At 41.0% G+C, this 24,356-nt stretch overlaps 1 protein-coding gene across 1 annotated transcript in view; it reads right to left on the bottom strand.

The window, feature by feature from the left end:
- TMEM41B (transmembrane protein 41B) overlaps nt 1-24,269 on the bottom strand; it is a 190,174-nt gene extending 165,905 nt beyond the window's left edge. Inside the window, exons 1-2 of the mRNA XM_056528007.1 lie at nt 24,138-24,269; nt 14,765-14,900 (exon numbers count right to left, since the gene is read on the bottom strand). The gene's annotated coding sequence lies outside the window, so the exon portion shown is untranslated. The remainder of the gene's footprint in view (nt 1-14,764; nt 14,901-24,137) is intronic.
- Nucleotides 24,270-24,356: the final 87 nt, after the last annotated feature.

Raw genomic sequence — 24,356 nt, 5'->3', positions numbered from 1 at the left:
TACAGAGGTTCAGTAGGCACTATCACACATGACCGGCTTAGGTACAGTGGCTCAGTAGACAGTATACACATGATAGGCTTAGATACAGAGGTTCATGAGGCAGTATGATACATGACAGACTTAGATACAGAGGCTCATCAGGCAGTATCACACACGACAGGCTTAGATACAGAGGTTCAGTAGGTAGTATGACCGGCTTAGATACAGTGGCTCGGTAGACAGTATACACATGATAGGCTTAGATACAGAGGTTCATGAGGCAGTATGATACATGACAGACAGATACAGAGGCTCATCAGGCAGTATCACACATGACAGGCTGAGATACACCATTGCTCTGTCCCTGGGCATTGTTTTCTGTGTCTCTCCACTTCTGAGCAGTCGTCCCTTTGTGTTTGTGATACAGATGGAGCAGAATGCGCCGCAGGCATCCGCAGAACCAGTTTGTCAGGTCTGACGGCCGGAGGCGCAGGTGAGGAGGATTATGGGACGTGGTGGAGGAAAAAGTCTGGGGTTAAGAAAGTGAAATCAGAGCCTGAGGGGGAAGAAAATCAGAATCTGGACTCCATCCCTGTATATCACCGTCTGCTTAATATAATGATTGGGAAACTTCTGTGAGAAGACCACCCAAAATTACACTCATAAAATGGTCTTCTTAAAGGGGTGGTCACACTATGCATATGGTGGGCTGCAAATCCATCATGAAAACTCTGGTCTGGATAAGGGGGTTGTCTTCCTGCTTCTTTAATGTCAGCTTAACCCCAACCTGTGGGTCTCCAGCTGTTGGAAAACTACAACTCCCAGCATGCACTGATTTAATAGAGAGTGCATGCATTATTGCATAATCAATGATCTGCAACCTTTGGCTCTCCAGCTATTGTAAAACTACAACTCCCAGCATGCTCTGACAGCTGAAAGCTGTCAGGGCATGCTGAGAGTTGGAGTTTTGCAAGCAACAGCCGAAAGCTGTCAGGGCATGCTGAGAGTTGTAGTTTTGCTAACAACAGCCAAAAGCTGTCAGGGCATGCTGAGAGTTGTAGTTTTGCTAACAACAGCCAAAAGCTGTCAGGGCATGCTGGGAGTTGTAGTTCTGCAAGCGACAGCCGAAAGCTGTCAGGGCATGCTGGGAGTTGTAGTTCTGCAAGCGAGAGCCAAAAGCTGTCAGGGCATGCTGGGAGATGTAGTTTTACAATTATCTTCAGAGCCCCAGGCTGTCAAAGTATGCCAAGAGTTGTAGTTGTGCAACAGCTGGAGAGCCACATGCTATAAAGGCATGCTGGGAGTTGTAGTTTTGCAACAGCATCCTGGCACCCTGGTTGGGAAACACCAATCTATGTGTACAATGGCCTCTAGATCTAGGCTCTCCAGCTTTTGCAAAACTACAAATCCCAGAATGCTAGGTGGTTGCAGACCGTTGCTATAGATGCAATGCTTCCCAACTAGTGTGCCTCGTGCTGTTGCCAAACTACAACTCCCAGCATCCTGAAAGCTGTCAGGGCATGATGGGAGTTGTAGTTTTGCAAGCAACAGCCAAAAGCTGTCAGGGCATGCTGGTAGTTGTAGTTTTGCAACCAACAGGCTGTCAGGGCATGCTGGGAGTTGTAGTTTTGCAAGCAACAGCCAAAAGCTGTCAGGGCATGCTGGGAGTTGTAGTTTTGCAACCAACAGGCTGTCATGGCATGCTGGGAGTTGTAGTTTTGCAACAGATCCTCTGGTTGGGTGACCACTTCTTTAAGGCTGGGTTCATACTGAGGAATTTCGGGGGCCTAATTGTGCTTAGAAATTACAACCGGATCCGATGCAGCGGAGACCTATTGCTGTCAATAGAATTCCGCTGCACAGTGTTCAATACGGAATTTCAGCAGCCGAGATTCTGTCACTGAAAAAATAATCTTGATAATTTTTTTCACAAAATCCGTGCAGAATACATTTCCGTCTATGGGGAAAGCCCAATGTCTGTGCGGTCCTAGAGCCAATTGATCGAGTCGGCGCCGGCCTTCCTCAGGTTGTGTGAGGTATTACAGCTCGCTTCCACTGAAGTGAATGGCGTTGTAATACCACACACGACCTGATGACAGGGGTGGCGCTGTTTTCGACCCTGTCACCTTTCAGCCATGAAGTTGAAGTCGTTATTGTCCCAAGAACAGGAACCAGGAAATGTCACAATGGATTCCAGGAAACGTGTGAATGAGCAGGACGAGGGGGGGGGTCGGCGGCTTCCTTACACTTCACGTCACATTCTCAGACGCCGTCATCATCACCTCGGACCAATGACACATTAACATAGAAAGAAAACCGACAGGACACGTCCATTATCTCGTCACTTATCACGATCGGCTGCCATAATAGATGTAAAAGATGACTACAATGAGCGAAACCATTACAGTAATATCGTTATCTGGTGTAATATAGTTATTTAGTGATACAATGTAACCAAACACTGATACAATGTGTCATGTGACCACACACAAGGTATACTACACCTATGTGTAAACGCACAATAATATCATATGTATTAAAAATCACCTAATATCACGTGTATAGTAACTGCACATTCAAAGATAGCAGCTTTTAGTCTTAAATGAGGGAAAAGCAAAAAAAAAAAAAAAATAAAGGGGGGGGGGGGACGGGGGACAGCGCCTTGCGTAATTCTGTGTGGTAGGATTCCAATGTTCCCTTGTGTAGGTGTTGCGCTCATCCTGCGGCGAACCTTGGGTTCATGCATATACCGTATTTTTCGCCCTATAGGACGCATCGGCGTATAAGACGCACCCAATTTATAGGAGCAAAATCTAAAAAAATTAAGATTTTGAACCCAATAGTGGTCTTCAACCTGCGGACCTCCAGCTGTTGCAAAACTACAACTCCCAGCATGCCCGGACAGCCGTTGGCTGTCCGGGCATGCTGGGAGTTGTAGTTTTGCAACACCTGGAGGTCCGCAGATTGAAGACCACTGCATAGGAGGTAATAATCACGTGTCCCCGCCGCTCCGGACCCGTCACCGCTGCCCTGGATGTCGCTCCATCGCTGTCGCCGTGTCCCCGTCGCTCCGGAACGTCTCTGCTGCCGGCCGGGTATCCTCGCTCTCCGTCGCTGCCATCACGTCTTTACGCACGCCGACGCACATACGCGACGACGAGGAAGGAGAGCGCCGGCCATACAGGGGATCCCTGAACGGAAAAGACACCGAGGAGGCAGGTAAGGTCCCTCCCGGTGTCCTGTAAGCACTAACCCGGCTATTCAGTTGGGCTGTTCGTGACCGTCGCGGTGAAATCGCTGAACAGCCGGGTTAGTGTCACTTTCCCTTCAGACGCGGCGGTCAGCTTTGATCACCGCGTCTGAAGGATTAATACAGGGCATCACCGCGATCGGTGATGTCCTGTATTAGCCGCGGGTCCCGGCCGTTGATGGCCGCAGGGACCGCCACGATAGGGGTGTATTCGCCATATAAGACGCACCAACTTTTTCCCCCCAGTTTTGGGGAAGAAAAAGTGCGTCTTATACGGCGAAAAATACGGTAACCCCTTCTGTGTGATATTAATTTCAGATATTAATCCGGTATTCATGTATCAATCAAATTTTATTGACACATTTAAAACAATAAAAAGCAAAGGACAGTGTGCAAGACGCGTTTCGGGAGTAGATTCTCCCTTTTTCGATTGCAAAAAAAGGCTGTCTGAGGTTTGCTATGGAAAAGCTCTTTTAAATACAGTAATGTCTGGCACCAAATGAAAAGGTCAGAGGTCAAGGTGAACAACGTAATGATATCGATACAATGGTTTAAAAAGTACTTTTGTAGAACATTTGCACATAAAATGTAAGAAAACACATTATATATATATACAATTCATATGTTTTCAAAGCATAAATTAAAACATAAACGCATAACAAGACGTGTCTGAGATCGTGATGTAGAACCAAACGAGGCTGCGATATTTAGGAATGAAGCTGAGGCTGGGATGTGTTGTACTACACGTTATGTTTTGAATTGCCCGCTGTTTCATTCAAGTGGGTTCAGTGATAGTGCGTGAACCCGCTTGAGCTTAGTCTGGTCACATGGTCGGAGGCCAGCCAATGGTGGTTTCACCTGGGATGAATATGAAACATGAAAGCTGGCCAATCGCCATCTGTGTAGACCCGTCTGATGCCTTAATATTGGTGTCACCAATCAGGAACGGGCCGGCCATTGAATTGTGGCCAATCAGAAAAACGCCTACAGAGGCCATGAAGCGAGGGAAAATTTGATTAGATCTATATAGGAGAATGCACATTCGGCCATCAAAGGTGTATGAACTAGAATATATTGGCCAAACATATTGCTTGAATCCTGGGTCTTCATTGGTGGGGACAGTGTCTGGATGTAGCCAATAGGATTTATGGCGGCCACTGAACGGTAGCCAATCAGAAGACGGCCTACTCAATATGTCAATAAAGTGGCAGAATATATGTACAGAGATAGGGTACACCGTATAAAACCATGTTAAGCTTCTTCTAAATGTTTGATCCCAGTGCACGATACTTGTTGATAGACTGTGTGGCTATTTCACATGTAGGACAGTGGTCTTCAAAAAAAAATGGGCCTCCAGATGTTGCGAAACTACAACTGGTTTTGAAGGTCCATACGGACATTAAACTGTTTGTCCAATATAGAAATGGACCAAAAATATCCCATACAGACAATACAAACGTATTCGCCGTAATTGCATGTCAATAGAAGACTTCCATGGCCAAAGCAAAATATTAGATGAAAGATTTAGATCAAAAAGATTTCCTAAATCCATCATTCGCAACAGCAAACTAAAAGCAAACAGAAAACAACCAGGACCTCTGCGGGAAAAGGAGAAAATGGACAAACATATGCATACAACTATTCTAAGCTCAAGCGGGTTCACGCACTATCACTGAACCCGCTTGAATGAAACAGCGGGCAATTCAAAACATAACACGTAGTACAACACATCCCAGCCTCAGCTTCATTCCTAAATATCGCAGCCTCGTTTGGTTCTACATCACGATCTCAGACACGTCCTGTTATGCTTTTATTTATGCTTTGAAAACATATGAATTGTATATATATATATATATAATGTGTTTTATTACATTTTATGTGCAAATGTTCTACAAAAGTACTTTTTAAACCATTGTATCGATATCATTACGTTGTTCACCTTGACCCCTGAACTTTTCATTTGGCGCCAGAAATGACTATTTAAAAGAGTTTTTACATAGAAAACCTCAGACAGCATTTTTTTTTGCAATTGAAAAAGGGAGAATCTACTCCCGAAACGCGTATTGCACCCTGTCCTTTGCTTTTTATTGTTTCAAATGTGTCAATAAAATTAGCTTGATGCATGAATACTGGATTAAAGGGTTACTCCCGTGGATTTTTTTTTTTTTTTTTAAGTTTTCCACTGGAGTACCCCTTTAATATCTGAAAGTGATCGCTAGAGAGCAGCGCCAGTGCAAATATTTTTTTCTACTATACAAGTTGTCTTCAAGCTTTTAGTCTTGGCATTTTAATTTTTTTGGGTGTTTTTTTCCCACTAAGTTTTTCGATTCTTTCCTCACCTGGCTCAGGGATTTCTGTCGAAGAAATAGGGGGAAAAAAGCCAATGCTAGACCTACATGGCATTTTTTTTGCTCCCATAGACTTCTATGGGAGAGAAGCACCAAGTTTTTGCCCCCAAAAACCAAAACACCATAGTCTCAACATGCTGTGATTTTGGAAAAATGTCAGTGAGCTCCAAAACCCAAGACAAAGATGAGTGAAAAAAACGCCAAAAAACACCCTTGCAAATAAATAAATAAATATATATAAAGGCATTTTTATTTTATGTTTTTACTATTTTTAGCCCCCCTAAAGAACTTTTATAAGCAATGATTGAATACTATATATATATATATATATATATATATATATATATATATATATATATGCATTGATCTGTGACATTGGTGCTCCATACGGTGGCCCTCCAGCTGTTGGCTGCTGTCTGGACATGCTGGGAGTTGTAGTTTTGCAACAGCTGGAGGCACAGTTTGGAGACCTCTTCTGTATTAGTAGAGTTTACATGGCAGGCGCAGAGGCCTCCAGCTGCCATACGGACTGATGGACACACCGCAACTGGGTTGTGGTAGTGCCACTCAGAGCCTTGACAGGTGCGGCTACTGATCCTGAGCCCCCTCCATAGGAAGTGACCAATCAGCTGCTGTAAAAACCTGTATGGGCAGCCACTAAGGGGTTAATGTGTACTGTATATACACTATACAAAGTAACGCCATGTGTATTGCACCTACACAGTAACATCATGTGTAATGCATCTACACAACAATGCTCTGTGTGTACTGTCACCTGCACCCTATTGTATGATATGTGTATAGGTGATTACTGTGTGATTATTATACACAGACCATACAATACAAATAACTGCTATACAGGTGTATATCTCACCTACACAACAATGCTCTGTGTAATGTATCCACACAGTAACACCATGTGTATTGTAATGATAACAAGTGTATTGTGTGATGTGTGTACAGGTATTACATTGTGATCCCTATACACATATCATACACTACATATATATCTCACCTACACAACAATGCTCTGTGTAATGTATCCACACAGTAACACCATGTGTATTGTAATGATAACAAGTGTATTGTGTGATGTGTGTACAGGTATTACATTGTGATCCCTATACACATATCATACACTACATATATATTACACCTGCACAACAATGCTCTGTGTTTTGTACCGCACAGTAATTCCATGTGTACTAGTGTATTGTACTTGCATATCAGCAACATCTATTGTATGATTTGTGTACAGTTATCACACTAGTAATACCATGTTTATTGCATCTACACAACAATGCTCTGTGTGTACTGTATCCGCACAGTAATACAGGATCTGATAATGTGTATATTACACCAGCACAGCAGTAACATGTATTATATGATAGATGTTCATTACATATTTAAACAAAAATTAAAGGAGTACTGCAGCGTTAGACATTTATTCTGCGGAGAGGGGATAAGTGTCTGATCATGGGGGTCCGACCGCTGGGACCCCGGCGATCTCCCGAAATTGCCGCGGCTCAGCACAGCTAATGTGCGTGTCGTCGACCTCACTGAGATCAACGACACGCCCCCTCCATACAGCTCCATGGACAGAGGCGTAGCTTGTAGCTTCTGGGCCCCGAAGCAAAATCTGCAACAGCGCCCCATGTGCCAATTATAACACTGGTCTCTTATGGGGCAGATGTGTTTTGGGGCCCCCTTAGCTACGCCCCTGTCTATGAAGGCGGCAGGGATGCACAAACGCTGCATCTCTGCCTCTCCCACAGAGATACATGGAGGTGACGTGTCGGCTGCGGCAGAGCCGGGGCCCCGTACAGGAGATCGTGGGGAGGTCCAAGCGTTTGGACCCTCGTGATCAGACACTTATCCTGCAGATCTCCTTTAAAGGGACACTTGCTAGACGGAGCTCTCAAGTTGTCACTCATGCAGCCAAAAACTGTCAGGGCATCATGGGAGTTGTAGTTTTGTGACAGCTGGAGGCACCCTTGTTGGGAAACACTGATCTGTGTGTATGATGGCCCCTCTGTTGACTCTGGATGTCAGAGGAGAGAAGGATTGGGCAAGTGTCCCCCTGCAGAATACATGTGCTAGTGTATACAAGGAAAGATCTCTGTTAGCTGACATGTACAGTCATGGCCGTAAATGTTGTCCCCCCCTGAAATCTTTCTATAAAATGAAGTATTTCTCACAGGAAAGGATTGCAGTAACACAGGTTTATTCCCTTTGTGTATATATATATATAGATCTCCTCTCCTCTGTATATATATATATATATATATATATAGATCTCCTCTCCTCTGTATATATATATATGTATATATATATATATATATATATATATATATATATAGATCTCCTCTCCTCTGTATATATATATATAGATCTCCTCTCCTCTGTATATATATATTGCAGTAACACAGGTTTTGCTATATACATGTTTATTCCCTTTGTGTGTTGGAACTAAACTACTGTTTACCGAAAACGGAATGAGGCCTACAAAGAGAAGAAGACAGTACCTACATTGACATATGGTGGAGGTCAGTGATGTTTTGGGTTGTTTTGCTGCCTCTGGCACTGGGGGTCTTGAATGTGTACAAGACATCATGAAATCTGAGGATTACCAATGGATTTTGGGTCGCACTGTACAGCCCAGTGTCAGAAAGCTGGGTTTGTGTCTGAGATCTTGGGTCTTCCAGCAGGACAATGACCCCAAACATACGTCAAAAAGCCCCAGAAATGGATGACAACAAAGCGCTGGAGAGTTCTGAAGTGTCAGCAATGAGTCCAGATCTAAATCCCATTGATCCCCTGTGGAGAGATCCTATAATTACTGTTGGGAAAAGGCGCCGTCCAATAAGAGACCGGGAGCAGTTTGTAAAGGAAGAGTGCTCCAACATTCCGGCTGAGAGGTGTAAGAAGCTTATTGATGGTTATAGGAAGAGTGGTCCAACATTCCGGCTGAGAGATGTAAGAAGCTTATTGATGGTTATAGGAAGAGTGGTCCAACATTCCGGCTGAGAGGTGTAAGAAGCTTATTGATGGTTATAGGAAGAGTGGTCCAACATTCCGGCTGAGAGGTGTAAGAAGCTTATTGCTGGTTATAGGAAGAGTGGTCCAACATTCCGGCTGAGAGGTGTAAGAAGCTTATTGCTGGTTATAGGAAGAGTGGTCCAACATTCCGGCTGAGAGGTGTAAGAAGCTTATTGATGGTTATAGGAAGAGTGGTCCAACATTCCGGCTGAGAGGTGTAAGAAGCTTATTGCTGGTTATAGGAAGAGTGGTCCAACATTCCGGCTGAGAGGTGTAAGAAGCTTATTGATGGTTATAGGAAGAGTGGTCCAACATTCCGGCTGAGAGGTGTAAGAAGCTTATTGCTGGTTATAGGAAGAGTGGTCCAACATTCCGGCTGAGAGGTGTAAGAAGCTTATTGCTGGTTATAGGAAGAGTGGTCCAACATTCCGGCTGAGAGGTGTAAGAAGCTTATTGATGGTTATAGGAAGAGTGGTCCAACATTCCGGCTGAGAGGTGTAAGAAGCTTATTGATGGTTATAGGAAGAGTGGTCCAACATTCCGGCTGAGAGATGTAAGAAGCTTATTGATGGTTATAGGAAGACACTGATTTCAGTTATTTTTTTCCAAAGGGTGTGCAACCAAAAATTAAGTTAAAGGGTAGCTCTCATTAAAGCTAATTTTTGCTATTGCACTCCTTATGGTAAATAAAAGTATTTCTAATATACATTGTTTTAAAACAATGAAGTTTTCTATGTTTTATTTGTGCTTAAAAAAGCTCAAGAGCACATTTTCCCCCATTTCGTACACAGACTTTGGACCTAAGTCCAAACACAGAAAGTGCAGCCTGGAGTGCTGAGGGGGGGGGGTGTCCAGCCTCATCCAATCACAGCTCCTCTCACACTTAACTGCCATATGCTGTTGGTTGGACACACCCCCCTCAGCACTCCAGGCTGCAATTTCTGTGTTTGGACTTCGGTCCAAAGTCTGTGTACAAAATGGGGGAAAATGTGCTCTTGAGCTTTTTTAAGCACAAATAAAACATAGAAAACTTCATTTTTTTTTTAAGCAAAGTATATTAGAAACATTTTTTATTTACCATAAGGAGTGCAATAGCAAAAATGTAGTTTTAATGAGAGTGCCCATTTAAGGGTGCCAATAATTTTGTCCTGACCATTTTTGGAGTTTGGTGACATTATGTCTACTTTTTTGGTTTCGTTCCAATACACACAAAGGGAATAAACATGTGTATAGCAAAACCTGTGTTACTGCAATATATATATACAGAGGAGAGGAGATCTATATATATATATATATATATACAGAGGAGAGGAGATCTATATATATATATATATATATATATATATATACAGAGGAGAGGAGATCTATATATATATATACAGAGGAGAGGAGATCTATATATATATATATACAGAGGAGAGGAGATCTATATATATATATATGTATATATATTATATATATATACACAAAGGGAATAAACATGTGTATAGCAAAACCTGTGTTACTGCAATATATATATACAGAGGAGAGGAGATCTATATATATATATATATACAGAGGAGAGGAGATCTATATATATATATATATACAGAGGAGAGGAGATCTATATATATATATACAGAGGAGAGGAGATCTATATATATATATATGTATATATATTATATATATATACACAAAGGGAATAAACATGTGTATAGCAAAACCTGTGTTACTGCAATATATATATATACAGAGGAGAGGAGATCTATATATATATATATATATATACAGAGGAGAGGAGATCTATATATATATATATATATATATATACAGAGGAGAGGAGATCTATATATATATATATATATACAGAGGAGAGGAGATCTATATATATATATACAGAGGAGAGGAGATCTATATATATATACAGAGGAGAGGAGATCTATATATATATATATATATATATATATATATATATATATATATACAGAGGAGAGGAGATCTATATATATATATACACAAAGGGAATAAACATGTGTATAGCAAAACCTGTGTTACTGCAATACTTTCCTGTGAGAAATACTTCATTTTCTTGAAAAATTTCAGGGATGCAAACATTTACGGCCATGACTGTATGTAAAATATTTGCCCTCTGCGGCAAAACTACAACTCCCAGCATGCCCGGACAGCCAATGGCTGTCCGAGCATGCTGGGAGCTGTAGTTTTGCGACAGCTGGAGGCACCCTGGTTTGGAAACACTGGTCTAGAGATTCATCTTTCAGTGACTCGGAAGCTGAACGACAGTGGTTCTCCTCCCCGGCAGATACTGACTCCCACTTACCATCGATGTGATTGTTTCCAGTAAGTGTTTATTAGGTCACAATGGCGGCTTGTGTCATACAGAACGGACGAGCCCCATTCTTGGAAGGAGATGGGTGGTAATCAGGGCCCTTTAATCCCGGTAATGACAGGTCCAGGGGGGGTAATTTCATCTCTAATCAGACAAAAGACTCTTAATTATCCCTTAAATCTCCCAGCAGTGGTCTCAGGAGACAAAGGGGACCGGGCGAAACTGATGGAGGAGCAGAAGGGGCCCGTCTGGGTTTTTACTGTCACTCGATGACGTTATGTCCATCAGTGTCACAGATTGGGATTAGATTTATTGGTGGATTAAATCAGCGCTTTATACCCTAATCTCATTACCACATTATGTGATGATCTATTTTATTATTTCAGATACCATTCCCAAATTTTTTCGTAAAATTCTAGGGTGATTAGTGATCACCCACAAAAGCGCCACGTGGCAGCCTGGGTCATGTGACTTTAACAGGGCAGATCTGGAAGAATACACAATAGAACTCAATGGAAAACGAAGGCTGGAATTACAGACATTTTTATTTATTTAATTTTTTTAAGATTTAAAAAAAAAAAAAAAAAAATAAAAAGGCCTCCTCATTTTGCACTCCCATGATGCAGGCATTTTTTTTTTTAACTAAAGGTTTTAGTTTAGGCATTTTTTTTTTAATTAAAGGTTTTAGTATATGCATTTTTTTTAATTGAAGGTTTTAGTATAGGCTTTTTTTATTTATTATTGAAGGTTTTAGTATAGCCATTTTTTTTTTTTAAATGAAAGTTTTAGTTTAGCCATTTTTTCAGTAAATATTTCATTTGTGTGAATTAAGTATATTAACTAAAGAATTGGGAGGGAGCGCCATTAATTTTCTCTCCCATTAAAGTCTGTGGAAAAAATAAATGGCAAGATTTCCTTAAAATTTTTTTTATAAAAGCCATATCCTCAGCATGCTGTCATTTTGGAAAAGTAGCCCTGAGCCTTAAAATGCCACAAAAAAATGTCCGGGCATGCTGGGAGTTGTAGTTTTGAAACAGCTGGAGGTCCACAGTTTGGAGACCACTGATATAGAGAGCAAGGTCTAGTTGACTGATTTAGTATTTGCTGGTTTGTTGGCTGATCGCTCGCCCTATTAAGCGATATCAGCTTTTCCGTGTATAGGGTAATAGGACCCTAAGGGCTGAGTCTGGTAAGAAGCAACGGGTGTCACCATAGATCTCTACCCGATCCTTAAACTCCGGTGGAAAACATTTTTTTTTTTTTTTTTTTAAATCAACTGGTGCCATAAAGTTAAACAGATTTGTAAATGACTTCTATTAAAAAATCTTAATCCTACCAGTACTTATTAGCTGCTGAATACTACAGAGGAAATGGTTTTCTTTTTAGAACACAGAGCTCTCTGCTGACATCATGAGCACAGTGCTCTCTGCTGACACCTCTGTCCATTTTAAGAACTGTCCAGAGTAGGAGAAAATCCCCATGGCAAACATATGCTGTTCTGGACAGTTCCTTAAATGGACAGATGTCAGCAGAGAGCACTGTGTTCCAAAAAGAAAACCATTTCCTCTGTAGTATTCAGCAGCTAATAAGTACTGGTAGGATTAAGATTTTTTAATAGAAGTAATTTACAAATCTGTTTAACTTTCTGGCACCAGTTGATTTACGGGAGTACCCCTTTAAAGTGGAGATTAAAGCAAAACTCCTCCAGAATAAACATTTGCAAAAAAATCTTTTTGGCTGTTTACAACATGGCGGCTCTGGAGGACTGCACAGAGGGACTGCTAAGGCCTCTTTCCCATTGCTGTCAGGCTCCGCTATGTAGAGCTCCGTCGACAATTTGGCTAATTTTAGTGAAGAAAGAAATAGTGCATGCACTTTTTTTTCCTCCGGTAAACTACCGTATCTCGGACGGACCCTATTCAAGTCAATGGGATCCACCAGGACCCACTGGTAACCCAGTGAAGTTCGTTGTGCTCCAACCCATTTTTGGGGCAGTTCGGCAAAAAAATAAATAAATAGCCAAGCGGATCCATTACAGGACGGAGCACAACGGCAATGTGAACTTAGCCCATGGTGTCCGCGCTCCGTCACACACTCTGTTTGCAACAGAAGAAAACGGAGCTGGGATGTCTGTGGCACAATGTAAACCAATAGGTCCCGACGGATCCCACTGACTTTAAAGGGGCACTCCGGTGCTCCAGCATTCTGAACATTTTGATCAGAACGCTCGGAGCCAGAGGCAGTGATCGTGAGGTCACTCCGTGCTCCCTCCATTCATGTCTATGGGAGGGGGCGTGTCGGCCAACACGCCCCCGCCCATAGACATGAATGGAGGGGGGCACGGAGTGACGTCTCAAGGAGGCGTGGCCGTGACCTCACAACCACTGCCACAGGAATCCGGCATTGTTTAGAATGCCGGGTGCTGCAGGAGATCGCAGGGGGCCCAAGCAGCGGAACCCCCGTGATCAGACATCTTATCCCCTATCTTTTGGATAGGGGATAAGATGTCTAGCAGCGGAGTACCCCTTTAATAGGGTCCATCTGGTGTCCATCTGCTAGCAAGATTTGAGCAAGGAGAAAAAAAAAAAATATATATATATATATATATATATATTTTTTTTTTTTTTTCCTGGTCTATTTTTATGCAAACTGAGCTCCAATGCAGATGTGAACCTAGTCTTAATGGGGTACTCTGGTGGAAAACAAGTGTTTTAAAATCAAGCAAAATCAGAAACATATTTTTTAATTACTTAATTTGACCACAGTGCTCTCTGCTGCCTCCTCTGTCCGCTTCAGGAATTGTCCAGACGAGGAGAGGTTTGCTATGGTGATTCGTTCCTACTGCGGACAGTTCCTGACATGGACAGAGATGTCAGCAGAGAGCACTGTGGTCAGACTAGAAAGAACTACACAACTTCCTGTTAAGAATACAGCAGCTAATAAGTACTGGAAGGACTAAGATTTTTAAATTAAAGTCAGTTACTAATTTGTATGACTTTCTGGCACCAGTTGGTTTATAAACATTTGTTATACACCGGAGTGCCCCTTTAAATAAAGGAAAGAAAGCATCTGTGTTTCTATGTATGTTTCTATGTATCAGGAACTATTTTTCCTGTACCTACAGCACTATGTGTATAATACCCTACAGTCCCTGGAGGAAACTTCACCAACAAGCACATAATTGTGTCATAAATAGAGCTAATGATTAATACAGAGACGCTTGTGTAATGGTAACACATAGTGCTGCTCTTGTGCAACCTTTGAGCTAACCTGGCACATGGGTCTGCACTGGGAAAGGTATATCTTAGGGTAGGGTCATTCGTGCCTTATTTTGCTGCGTATTTGCTGCTGCGTATTTTCCTACCCATTGAAGCAAAATCAGCTGCAGAAAATACGCAGAAAATATGGCATGTATGGCCCTAGCATTGCAGTATATGTTACGACATTACACTGAGTGCAGTATATAATGCTGCTCTGTATAGTGAGAGCGCTCTGCAGTCGAGTGGGCCGCTCTGCAGCTGGAGTCTGGACCTTATTGCTGCACATGTATACAGGAGACACAGCGCCGATCCGGAGCCGTGCACTGCACTCGCTCACGTTAGCAGGAAGGAGTAGTAAGATATAAATAGGATTGGGCTCCTCAGACAGGTGACTCAGCACAGCGGACCATGACTAAGCCCCGGGGTGACATAAGTGTTACTACAAGCGGCCTGCAGAGCATCGCTCAATACTTCCCTCCTATGGAACAATAATATTATTATAGAGGATCAGATGGAACCTACCTGAAAGGGTTTAATACGGGAATTATAAGTGATTACATACGTCAATTATAAGAGTACATTTTTTCATCAAATCTTCACGATTTCACATCGTTTCCATGTCGATGAGTCGGAGCAGAATTTTAAGGTGTTACATAATTCCACACGAAATCCTCATCGCAGAATGGACATGTCAACTACTGAAGTGGAAAATAAAGAGTTAGGCTGCGTTCATACATCTATCAATCACATATCGATCTATCTATCCATCCATCATATCTATCTATCTATCTCATATCTATCTATCCATCTATCTCATATCTATCTATCTCACATCTATCTATCTCACATCTATCTATCTCATATCTATCTATCTATCTCATATCTATCTATCTATCTCATATCTATCTATCTATCTCATATCTATCTATCTATCTCATATCTATCTATCTCATATCTATCTATCTCATATCTATCTATCTCATATCTATCTATCTATCTCATATCTATCTATCTCATATCTATCTATCTATCTCATATCTATCTATCTATCTCATATCTATCTATCTATCTATCTATCTCATATCTATCTATCTATGTCATATCTATCTATCTCATATCTATCTATCTATCTATCTATCTCATATCTATCTATCTATCTATCTCTCATATCTATCTATCTCTCATATCTATCTATCTCTCATATCTATCTATCTATCTCATATCTATCTATCTATCTATCTCATATCTATCTATCTATCTATCTCATATCTATCTATCTATCTCATATCTATCTATCTATCTCATATCTATCTATCTATCTCATATCTATCTATCTCATATCTATCTATATCATATCTATCTATCTATCTCTCATATCTATCTATCTCTCATATCTATCTATCTATCTCATATCTATCTATCTATCTATCTCATATCTATCTATCCATCTATCTCATATCTATCTATCTATCTATCTCATATCTATCTATCTATCTATCTATCTCATATCTATCTATCTATCTCTCATATCTATCTATCTATCTATCTCTCATATCTATCTATCTATCTCATATCTCTCTCTCTCATATGTATCTACCTATCTATTTATTTCAATACAATAAAGTTTCAACTCTATACTACATTAAATATCTCTGCTTGCTGTTCGTGAATTAAAACCTTTCCATTTACATCCAGAGGCTGACAAGCTGTATAGACTTAATAATTTATAGCAGCTGAGGGTTTGTCGCTATAATATTTTTCCCGTCCAAGGGTATTTGCTTTGTTCATCGCTCAGGTAAATTCCCAATACACTGCATATTGATGTGTTTATCCATATCCATGGTCCGGGGCTGACCCAGGGATGTGCATGAGGATGGGCCCAGTTGTCATTACATGGGAGTAGGGTAATCTACTGTAGCTTTCCAGCTGTTGCAAAACTACAACTCCGCACATGTCCTGACAACCAAAGGTTGTCAGGGCATGCTGTGAGTTGTAGTTATGCAAAAGCTCGGGAGCTGCAAATTGGTGAGCTTTGCTATAGAGCTGTTGTCTCCAAATTGTGGCCTTTAGATGTTTCAAAAGTACAACTCCCAGCATGCCCTCATAGTGGGTACCTGGGCCTTAAAATTAAAGTAAAGATGGCGCTAACCCAAACGTAACTAAATAAAGGTCACTTTTTATGACAACCCTATTTTCAAAGAAATATTGGGATAGTCCCAAGTGACTAACTGTGATGGATGATACCATGTGATGTTGTACGGGGGTGGTCTGTAGGACTCGCTGTCTGCAGTTGTGAAGGGGCATGTCTCGACAGGTTTCCCTGATGACATCATCTCCATAAAAGGATCAATCACAGCGGCTCCGTTCAGTGATGTCATCAGATGATCTGTCACCTGATGGGATTTACAAGAGACGTCCCCAGGGGTGTGGTGAAGGACTCATTGGATGAGCGCCCCCCGATGGTTTATTCATCATAGTAGAGAGGGCGACAGAATGATACATGATTACTGGGGTGCAGGGAACATTATTATTGTCACCCTGATTGTATTATACATTATAATAGTGAGTGTTATGTAAAAAGTGAGTGGTATATCACACGTGAGGTGTTTTATATCTAAAAATATTCACAAAAAATAGGGGGACCCAAGATAACTATGGGGTCGCTAATACCGAGAGAGAATATACACCCGAAAAATAATAAAAAATGACAAAAAGAGGAGATTGTCTCATCTGCTGATAAAACCTGAGCGGGCGACAAGACTAAAAAAAAAAAAAAAAAAAACACGAAGGGGGGACCGGGTGGTGTATACTGAGGTAAATAGAGAGTGTATACCACATGTGTATACTGATATACTGAATACAGAGGTAATGGAGGTTGTACAGATGTATATACTGAGGTAAAAAAAAGGACGTATACCACATGTATACTGAGGTAACAGAGGGTGCACACCACATGTGTATACTGATATACTGAGGTAATAGAGGGTGTACACATGTATATACTGAGGAAATAGAGGGAGTACACATGTATATACTGAGGTAATAGAGGGAGTACACATGTATATACTGAGGTAATAGAGGGTGTACACCACATGTATATACTGAGGTAATAGAGGGTGTACACCACATGTATATACTGAGGAAATAGAGGGTGTACACCACATATGAATACAGAGGTAATGGAGGTTGTACAGATGTATATACTGAGGTAAAAAAAAGGACGTATACCACATGTATACTGAGGTAACAGAGGGTGCACACCACATGTGTATACTGATATACTGAGGTAATAGAGAGTGTACACATGTATATACTGAGGTAATAGAGGGCGTACACATGTATATACTGAGGTAATAGAGGGAGTACACATGTATATACTGAGGTAATAAGAGGGCGTACACCAAATGTATATACTGAGGTATTAGAGGGTGTACACCACATGTGTATATTGAGGTAATAGAGCGTGTACACCACATGTGCATACTGAGGTAATAGAGGGTGTACACATGTATATACAGAGGTAATAGAGGGTGTACACATGTATATACAGAGGTAATAGAGTGTGTACACCACATGTATATACTGAGGTAATAGAGGGTGTACACATGTATATATTGAGGTAATAGAGGGTGAACACATGTATATACTGAGGTAATAGAGGGAGTACACATGTATATACAGAGGTAATAGAGCGTGTACACCACATGTATATACTGAGGTAATAGAGGGAGTACACATGTATATACAGAGGTAATAGAGCGTGTACACCACATGTATATACTGAGGTAATAGAGGGAGTACACATGTATATACAGAGGTAATAGAGCGTGTACACCACATGTATATATTGAGGTAATAGAGGGTGAACACATGTATATACTGAGGAAATAGAGGGTGTACACCAGATGTATATACTGAGGTAATAGAGGGTGTACACCAGATCTATATACTGAGGTAATAGAGGGTGTATACCACATGTATAAACTGAGGTAATAGAGGGTGTACACCACATGTATAAACTGAGGTAATAGAGGGTGTACACCACATGTATAAAGAGAGGTAATAGAGGGTGTACACCACATGTATATACTGAGGTAATAGAAGGTGTACATCACGTGTATACTGAGGTAATAGAATATGTACACCACATGTATATACTGAGGTAACAGAGGGTGTACACCACATGTATATACTGAGGTAATAAAGGTGTACACCAAATGTATATACTGAGGTAATAGAAGGTGTACAACACATGTATATACTGAGGTAATAGAGGGTGTACACATGTATATACTGAGGTAATAGAGGGTGTACACATGTATATACTGAGGTAATAGAAGGTGTACACCACATGTATATACTGAGGTAATAGAGGGTGTACACATGTATATATTGAGGTAATAGAGGGTGTACACATGTGTATATTGAGGTAATAGAGGGTGTACACCACATGTATATACTGAGGTAATAGAGGGTGTACACCACATGTATATACTGAGGTAACAGAGGGTGTACACCACATGTGCAACACTGAGGTAATAGAGGACGTACACCACATGTGTATACTGCTGTAAATAGAGGGCGTAAATCACGTATATACTGAGGTAATAGAGGACGTACACCACATGTGTATACTGATGTAAATAGAGGGCGTAAATCACGTATATACTGAAGTAATAGAGGACGTACACCACATGTGTATACTGATGTAAATAGAGGGAGTAAATCACGTATATACTGAGGTAATAGAGGGGGTACATCACATGTAAATACTGAGGTAATAGAGGGTGTACACAGGTATATACTGAAATAATAGAGGGTGTGCACCACATGTATATACTGAGGTAATAGAGGGTGTACACCACATGTATATACTGAGGTAATAGAGGGTGTACACCACATGTATATACTGAGGTAATAGAGGGTGTACACCACATGTGTATATTGAGGTAATAGAGGATGTACACCACATGTGTATATTGAGGTAATAGAGGATGTACACATGTATATACTGAGGTAATAGAGGTGTACACATGTATATACTGAGGTAATAGAGGGTGTACAACACGTGCATATACTGAGGTAATAGAGGGTGTACACGACATGTATATACTGAGGTAATAGAGGGTGTACACCACATGCATATACTGAGGTAATAGAGGGTGTACACCACATGTATATACTGAGGTAATAGAGGGTGTACACCACATGTATATACTGAGGTAATAGAGGGTGTACACCACATGTATATACTGAGGTAATAGAGGGTGTACACCACATGTATATACTGAGGTAATAGAGGGTGTACACATCAATATACTGAGGTAATAGAGGGTGTACACCACATGTATATACTGAGGTAATAGAGGGTGTACACCACATGTATACACTGAGGTAATAGAGGGTGTACACCAAATGTATATACTGAGGTAATAGAAGGTGTACACCACATGTATATACTGAGATAATAGAGGGTGTACACCCCATGTATATACTGAGGAAATAGAAGGTGTACACCACATGTATATACTGAGGTAATAGAGGGTGTACACCACATGTATATACTGAGGTAATAGAGGGTGTACACCACATGTATATACTGAGGTAATAGAGGGTGTACACCACATGTATATACTGATGTAAATAGAGGGCGTAAATCACGTATATACTGAGGTAATAGAGGACGTACACCACATGTGTATATTGATGTAAATAGAGGACGTAAATCACGTATATACTGAGGTAATAGAGGGGGTACATCACATGTATATACTGAGGTAATAGAGGGTGTACACCACATGTATATACTGAGGTAATAGAGGGTGTACACCACATGTATATACTGAGGTAATAGAGGGTGTACACCACATGTGTATATTGAGGTAATAGAGGATGTACACATGTATATACTGAGGTAATAGAGGTGTACACCACATGTATATACTGAGGTAATAGAGGGTGTACACCACGTGTATATTGAGGTAATAGAGAGTGTACACCACATGCATATACTGAGGTAATAGAGGGTGTACACCACATGTATATACTGAGGTAATAGAGGGTGTACACCACATGCATATACTAAGGTAATAGAGGGTGTACACCACATGCATATGCTGAGGTAATAGAGGGTGTACACGACATGTATATACTGAGGTAATAGAGGGTGTACACCACATGTATATACTGAGGTAATAGAGGGTGTACACCACATGTATATACTGAGGTAATAGAGGGTGTACACCACATGTATATACTGAGGTAATAGAGGGTGTACACCACATGTATATACTGAGGTAATAGAGGGTGTACACCACATGTATATACTGAGGTAATAGAGGGTTTACGCATGTATATACTGAGGTAATAGAGGGTGTACACCACATGTGTATACTGAGGTAATAGAGGGTGTACACATGTATATACTGAGGTAATAGAGGGTGTACACATGTATCTACTGAGGTAATAGAGGGTGCACACATGTATCTACTGAGGTAATAGAGGGTGGCCACATGTATCTACTGAGGTAATAGAGGGTGTACACCAGATGTATATACTGAGGTAATAGAGGGTGTACACATGTATATACTGAGGTAATAGAGGGTGTACACCACATGTTTATACTGAGGTAATAGAGGGTGTACACCACATGTTTATACTGAGGTAATAGAGGGTGTACACCACATGTTTATACTGAGGTAATAGAGGGTGTACACCACATGTATATACTGAGGTAATAGAGGGTGTACACCACATGTATATACTGAGGTAATAGAGGGTGTACACCACATGTTTATACTGAGGTAATAGAGGGTGTACACCACATGTATATACTGAGGTAATAGAGGGTGTACACCACATGTTTATACTGAGGTAATAGAGGGTGTACACCACATGTTTATACTGAGGTAATAGAGGGTGTACACCACATGTTTATACTGAGGTAATAGAGGGTGTACACCACATGTTTATACTGAGGTAATAGAGGGTGTACACCACATGTATATACTGAGGTAATAGAGGGTGTACACCAGATGTATATACTGAGGTAATAGAGGGTGTACACCAGATGTATATACTGAGGTAATAGAGGGTGTACACCAGATGTATATACTGAGGTAATAGAGGATGTACACCAGATGTATATACTGAGGTAATAGAGGGTGTACACGACATGTATATACTGAGGTAATAGAGGGTGTACACCACATGTATATACTGAGGTAATAGAGGGTGTACACCACATGTATATACTGAGGTAATAGAGGGTGTACACCACATGTATATACTGAGGTAATAGAGGGTGTACACCACATGTATATACTGAGGTAATAGAGGGTGTACACCACATGTATATACTGAGGTAATAGAGGGTTTACGCATGTATATACTGAGGTAATAGAGGGTGTACACCACATGTGTATACTGAGGTAATAGAGGGTGTACACATGTATATACTGAGGTAATAGAGGGTGTACACATGTATCTACTGAGGTAATAGAGGGTGCACACATGTATCTACTGAGGTAATAGAGGGTGGCCACATGTATCTACTGAGGTAATAGAGGGTGTACACCAGATGTATATACTGAGGTAATAGAGGGTGTACACATGTATATACTGAGGTAATAGAGGGTGTACACCACATGTTTATACTGAGGTAATAGAGGGTGTACACCACATGTTTATACTGAGGTAATAGAGGGTGTACACCACATGTTTATACTGAGGTAATAGAGGGTGTACACCACATGTATATACTGAGGTAATAGAGGGTGTACACCACATGTATATACTGAGGTAATAGAGGGTGTACACCACATGTTTATACTGAGGTAATAGAGGGTGTACACCACATGTATATACTGAGGTAATAGAGGGTGTACACCACATGTTTATACTGAGGTAATAGAGGGTGTACACCACATGTTTATACTGAGGTAATAGAGGGTGTACACCACATGTTTATACTGAGGTAATAGAGGGTGTACACCACATGTTTATACTGAGGTAATAGAGGGTGTACACCACATGTATATACTGAGGTAATAGAGGGTGTACACCACATGTATATACTGAGGTAATAGAGGGTGTACACCAGATGTATATACTGAGGTAATAGAGGGTGTACACCAGATGTATATACTGAGGTAATAGAGGGTGTACACCAGATGTATATACTGAGGTAATAGAGGATGTACACCAGATGTATATACTGAGGTAATAGAGGGTGTACACCACATGTATATACTGAGGTAATAGAGGGTGTACACCACATGTATATACTGAGGTAATAGAGGGTGTACACCACATGTATATACTGAGGTAATAGAGGGTGTACACCACATGTATATACTGAGGTAATAGAAGGTGTACACCAGATGTATCTACTGAGATAATAGAGGGTGTACACCCCATGTATATACTGAGGTAATAGAAGGTGTACACCACATGTATATACTGAGGTAATAGAGAGTGTACACCACATGTATATACTGAGGTAATAGAGGGTGTACACCACATGTATATACTGAGGTAATAGAGGGTGTACACCACATGTATATACTGAGGTAATAGAGGGTGTACACCACATGTATATACTGAGGTAATAGAGGGTGTACACGACATGTATATACTGAGGTAATAGAGGGTGTACACGACATGTATATACTGAGGTAATAGAGGGTGTACACCACATGTATATACTGAGGTAATAGAGGGTGTACACCACATGTATATACTGAGGTAATAGAGGGTGTACACCACATGTATATACTGAGGTAATAGAGGGTGTACACCACATGTATATACTGAGGTAATAGAGGGTGTTCACCACATGTATATACTGAGGTAATAGAGGGTGTACACCACATGTATATACTGAGGTAATAGAGGGTGTACACCACATGTATATACTGAGGTAATAGAGGGTGTACACCACATGTATATACTGAGGTAATAGAGGGTGTACACCACATGTATATACTGAGGTAATAGAGGGTGTACACCACATGTATATACTGAGGTAATAGAGGGTGTACACCACATGTATATACTGAGGTAATAAAGGGTGTACACCACATGTATATACTGAGGTAATAGAGGGTGTACACATGTATATACTGAGGTAATAGAGGGTGTACACCACATGTATATACTGAGGTAATAGAGGGTGTACACCACATGTATATACTGAGGTAATAGAGGGTGTACACCACATGTATATACTGAGGTAATAGAGGGTGTACACCACATGTATATACTGAGGTAATAGAGGGTGTACACCACATGTATATACTGAGGTAATAGAGAGTGTACACCACATGTATATACTGAGGTAATAGAGGGTGTACACCACATGTATATACTGAGGTAATAGAGGGTGTACACATGTATATACTGAGGTAATAGAGGGTGTACACCACATGTATATACTGAGGTAATAGAGGGTGTACACCACATGTATATACTGAGGTAATAGAGGGTGTACACCACATGTATATACTGAGGTAATAGAGGGTGTACACCACATGTATATACTGAGGTAATAGAGGGTGTACACCACATGTATATACTGAGGTAATAGAGGGTGTACACCACATGTATATACTGAGGTAATAGAGGGTGTACACCACATGTATATACTGGGGTAATAGAGGGTGTACACCACATGTATATACTGAGGTAATAGAGGGTGTACACATGTATATACTGAGGTAATAGAGGGTGTACACCACATGTATATACTGAGGTAATAGAGGGTGTACACCACATGTATATACTGAGGTAATAGAGGGTGTACACCACATGTATATACTGAGGTAATAGAGGGTGTACACCACATGTATATACTGAGGTAATAGAGGGTGTACACCACATGTATATACTGAGGTAATAGAGGGTGTACACATGTATATAGCGAGGTAGGTAATTACTCGTGGTCAGCCGCGGTAGTCGCCGTTTTCGGGTGTACACCCTCGGGTGCTGGGGGAGGGGCGGATCTGGTGTCGTTACGTGTCCCGGTGGGGGAGGGAAGCCGAGTGTTTATCATCAATGTCACGTGACTCGTGCAGCTACCCTGACTTCGCGCCAAATCTCATAGACCGCGCACGAGGCTCACAGGCGGCCGCTGCTGGAGACATTTTGAAAGAGCA

The sequence above is a fragment of the Hyla sarda genome, chromosome 6, assembly GCF_029499605.1.
Source record: "Hyla sarda isolate aHylSar1 chromosome 6, aHylSar1.hap1, whole genome shotgun sequence".
Taxonomy (NCBI): domain Eukaryota; kingdom Metazoa; phylum Chordata; class Amphibia; order Anura; family Hylidae; genus Hyla; species Hyla sarda.
Note: the sequence above shows the minus strand (reverse complement) of the source record. Positions and strands in the feature narration are given on the sequence as shown.